This window comes from Penaeus chinensis, chromosome 19 (assembly GCF_019202785.1).
Source record: "Penaeus chinensis breed Huanghai No. 1 chromosome 19, ASM1920278v2, whole genome shotgun sequence".
Lineage (NCBI taxonomy): Eukaryota > Metazoa > Arthropoda > Malacostraca > Decapoda > Penaeidae > Penaeus > Penaeus chinensis.
The window spans coordinates 4,287,882-4,292,881 of NC_061837.1; the positions used below are offsets into that span (position 1 = coordinate 4,287,882).

Here is a 5,000-nt window from a genome sequence, read left to right on the forward strand (position 1 = left end):
AGAGAGAGAGAGAGAAATATCTCCACAATTTCTCCACACTCCAGCATCATTAGCATCATTCGCATAGGACGGACATTCACAATCAGGCCAATAAGAAACATTCAAGAAAAAGGGGCATAACATTCAATCCATATAAAATGCAAAAAGGAAGCGAAAACAGAAAAAAAACGCGAAAACATGGCATGTATGTGTGTGTATGAGTATAATAAAATGAAACTCATTCACTCACTCTCTCTGTCTCTGTCTCTCTATGTCTCTATGTCTCTATGTCTCTATGTCTCTATGTCTCTATGTCTCTCTGTCTCTCTCTGTTTCTCTGTCTCTATGTCTCTCTGTCCCTCTGTCTCTCTGTCTGTTTCTCTCTCGTCTCTCTTTCTCCAATTGCTAGTATGGCAATAAAATTAAATGCTCTCTCTCTCTCTCTCTCTCTCTCTCTCTCTCTCTCTCTCTCTCTCTCTCTCTCTCTCTCTCTCTCTCTCTCTCTCTCTCTCTCTCTCTCTCTCTCGCTTTCTTTCTTTCTTTCTTTCTTTCTTTCTTTCTTTCTTTCTTTCTTTCTTTCTTTCTTTCTTTCTTTCTTTCTTTCTCTCTCTCTCTCAAGTCAACTCTGACACTGGCACAACCTCAATGTATCTGTGTCAGTAGTAAAAATGATGTGCTTCTGACTGAAGAGAGGAATACGGGCATCCAAGGGAAAATGAAAAATGAAAATATGATTAATATAAAACCTTACCTTTCAAGAAGAGGAAAAATTAACACTGGCCTTAATATGAATAACAATAGTAATGCTGATAATGGTTTTGATATATACATATAATACTAACAATAGTAATGATAATAACAACAAAAATCACATCACATTTCCTATATCGCTGCTACTTATATTATCATCTTCTCAACTGCTACTTCTACGAACACCAATGCTACTACTACTGCTTATATGAGGGTTTGTGTGTCCGAAAGTTCTCTTCGGCCGAATATATAGACGGTCTGAGAGCATCTTCGGCTGTGCATACCCTTGTATGTTTGGTCTATAATTTTAACAGTCATAAAAAACTGCCAATCATATAAGGGTGAAACTCCCTTTCCAGATACACTAAAAAAAAACAAAAAAACACAGAGATCTGAAACACTCTTAATTAATCTTCAAATATTTCTCTTTTATGACCATTTTCTTTATCTCTAAAGGGCTCAGAATAGAGAGAATGAAAGAATGAGAAACGAAAAACAAACAAACAAACACAGGATTACATATTCAGACCACAAACAACCATCTTCATTCTAAACTAAATTATGCTTTACTTTCAAATTTTCAAAATGATATAACTAATTTACCTATAAACTGGTCTATTAGCTCACTACTATTGAAGCCGTTTAACCTAATAAACAATACACCAATCCATTGTTTAAGTGACTAACTGATTAACTTGAGAGGTCTGTATCCATTCCCCCCAATTTTTTTTTCTTTTTTTTTTTTGAGCTTGAATTTACAAACTGATATCTTCCTTTTCTTTCAAATAGGAGCCCTCAAAAATTCACTTAGGGGGGGGGGGGGGTCAGGGTTTGGAAGTATATCTTTGTCTCATTTCATTTCTTAGCAGATGAGAAATATATCTACAACATATCTTTTTTTACTTTTCTATTTCACTTTTACTTTTCCATATATTTTTTAAAAGAAATACTCCAAAATCAGGAATTCTTAAATTAAAAAAAACCTGCCTTTTTTCACACATGACAGATTTGCTAGAAGTAAAAGGCAATTGCATACAAAGGGCTCTGAATGAGGAGGAAAAAAATCATTAAATTACCAAAAAGATAGAATTTGAGAATTTGGATGCCAAATCTTTTGAACAAATACTTAAAGGAGGTCTAGCTTTATTTTATGACAGCAAAACACTGTACTTTAAAAAAAGATAGCAGATATGCAGGCATGTACATAATGATTCTGACTGCAAGATATTGGTCATAATGAACTTAAAAAATAGAATAACCTAATAACTTCATCCTACATAATCTATCATAATATTCTTAGCTATAACATATATCATACAATAATATATACGTGTACATATTCTTCCAAATACAGGGAATCCCCATTATTTGTCATTTCACTTATTTACTGCTGACATTTTTTGGATATATTGTTAATTGAATTTATGTATGTATGTTTGTACCACCTAACTTTAAAAAAGAGGACTTGAATTCCAGGATAATTTTATGTACCCAAATCTGAAAGTTTGTATTAATGCTAAGGAGAACTGTAGTGTATGTGAGCAAATGTCTAATTTCCAGCCACCGAAATAAGCCAAGACCAGTGCGCTCTCTGGTATTATTGTGTACTATGATGATTTACCTCCTAGACTCATTCATGGACAATGGCTGACATAAACCTACCCAAAGCCAAATATCAGCAAATTGTGTTGACCCAAGATATGGTGGAATTAATAAAATAGAGTGAAGGCAGATTAAATCCCCCCTGCCACATGCCCGAAGCCATTCCGACAAACTTGTGTGCTGTAAGTAATAAGTACACCATGTTTCCCACCATCGGATATATCCATTTCTCTTTTGTATTGACCTTTCTTTCTTAGAAATGTAGGCATTACTCTATTTATTATTGTTTTAAACAAATATACAAACTGACTATATGCAAATCACTGCACATCACAGTCCTGCACCACATCACACTTTTATAATGTCTTGCTAAGGGATATCAAGTATCACTATTCACCGATTATTAGTACTTTGTATTTTTCTGGTCCATACTAAAAAAAAATAATGGGGACCTCCTGTACTGAGGGAATAACCAAATCAAATATTCTTTGGAGAAAAGGCATTCTTCTTGTACTTGAAATTATAAAAAATAAATGACCTAAATTCAAAATCTTCCACAGCCTAGCAATACGAAGGAAATTACAAATTTATAACCATAATTTACAGGAAAGTGTATAGAAGAAATTAACATAATTCCCATTTTACAATACCCATTTTCATCAAACACACATTAAAAAAAATAATAATAAAAACAGAAAAACAAAAAATACAATTTTGGGTATAATGTGAATTGATTAGAAATACCACCAAAATAAATTGGGGGATTTACCAAACTACAGTACAAATATAGTACACATTGAAGAAACCTTACTTGAAGTTCTTGATCATGTTAAAGCCGTTTTTGTTGAAATTCGTCCCAAATTAAGCAATTGATTGGAAATGACTCTTTTTTATGGAAATACGTCTTAATTCTATGTACCAACACAGTATTTTTAACAAATATATCTAGTGCAATGCTCCATTCCTAAACAAAACATAAAAGTTCACTTTCTTTAGCAGGGTAGTTCAAGTGGGGTAAAATAATCCCCATCCTTTTAATCAAAAGCTTGGGGGATACTTATGACAGCAGAAAATTCTCAAAAAATTATTTGTATCCGATATATACTAAAACATACATCTAGGGCTGTTTAAAAGGGAGACAGTACCCTTAAGTGACCCACTGAATTATCATGACCAACTGACATAACACTCTCAAACATGATCACAATTACCCCCCACATTAGATATCACATTAACCCTAACTTGCAAGAGCTCAGTTAATATCCTCAATCAAAGGAAGTACAGCTATAATGCTGAGTGGTAGCCCCTCCTAACCTTGGACAACAGGCCTCAAGACCCTACAGGTTCCCAGCCACCCTCACGAGCTCCTCACCCACGTCAACCCTGGACAGAAAATCACATCCACGCACACAAAGTCCAGAGAGAAATGCAGTCCAACCTCAACTCACTCAATCTAAGCTCCCTACATCCCTGCTGCGCTTATTCTCCAAGACTCATTAATGCTACATCATGGTTGTGCACCCCACACGGTATAATCCAGAGAGCTTCTACGAGCTTCAGATCTGTTAAGGAAGACCTTAAGCAGATTACACCAAACCGTCAACCATGACTTGGATCAAACACAAGCATTGCTCACATATACACACAAACTACAATAACATTTAACAAAAGTGAAACAATGAAAGTATTAAGACAATCAAAATAATGAAAAAAATAATTATAAAATCAAAACTACTAATCTGTGCATATTTCCTGATTTTGAGCACAATTATAATGCTCTTAACACAACAAAATCTAAACAGGATCTACAAGGCTTTAATTTATATTTACTGTTTACTTTATGTATAACATACAGATTCAGTATAATTTATAACTACATTTAGCCTTTGATTCAAACTATTATTTTCCCAAAAAAGAGATAATGAGTCTGCTTTTTAATCTCTTTTTATACATCTAAATTACTTACACACACACACACACACACACACACACACACACACACACACACACACACACACACACACACACACACACAATCAAAATGAAAAGGAAGTATTAATTTGTAAATTCTAATACTTTGAACATGTCATACTGGGTTCTTTTCAGAGTAATAAAATCAATAATATCAATACCAGCTATGGTAGTAACAGCATTAGTAATAGTAATGGTATTGAAACAACAACAATAATGATGATGGCAATACTAATAACGATGACAATAACAATAATAATTATGATAATAAGATATACTAACAATAATACTATTAATAATAATAAAAATAATAATAATAATAATAATAATAATAATAATAATAATAGTAATAATAGTAGTAATAATAATATTAATAGTAATAATAATAATAATAATAATAATAATAATAATAAAAGGTAATAATAACAATAATGATAATTAATTATATTAATAATAATAATATAATAATAACAATGACAATAATAATAATGATAATTATAATAGTAATAAAAAAAACAATGTAAAATATAATGACCATGGCGGAAAATTGAAAATCATCATACTATATCAACAAAATAGAGAGGAAAAACACAAATAAAGCTACATAAATAAACGTCCATCAGTTTGGCATATTCATAAACATGTCAATTGCAAATGCCCTCTTTCTTACTTTCAGCCTGACTGCTCCACGGCTAGAT

The 5,000-nt window shown here is 32.5% G+C and overlaps 1 protein-coding gene across 9 annotated transcripts in view; it reads right to left on the bottom strand.

The window, feature by feature from the left end:
* The window catches only part of LOC125035133 (H(+)/Cl(-) exchange transporter 5-like), a 41,854-nt gene that overhangs the window by 29,335 nt on the left and 7,519 nt on the right, over positions 1–5,000 (bottom strand). The window contains exon 1 of one of the 9 annotated variants that reach the window (XM_047627314.1): positions 4,973–5,000. This exon is cut by the window's right edge and continues 195 nt beyond it. The exons of the other annotated variants lie outside the window; for them this stretch is intronic. The gene's annotated coding sequence lies outside the window, so the exon portion shown is untranslated. The remainder of the gene's footprint in view (positions 1–4,972) is intronic. 9 annotated transcript variants of the gene reach the window in all.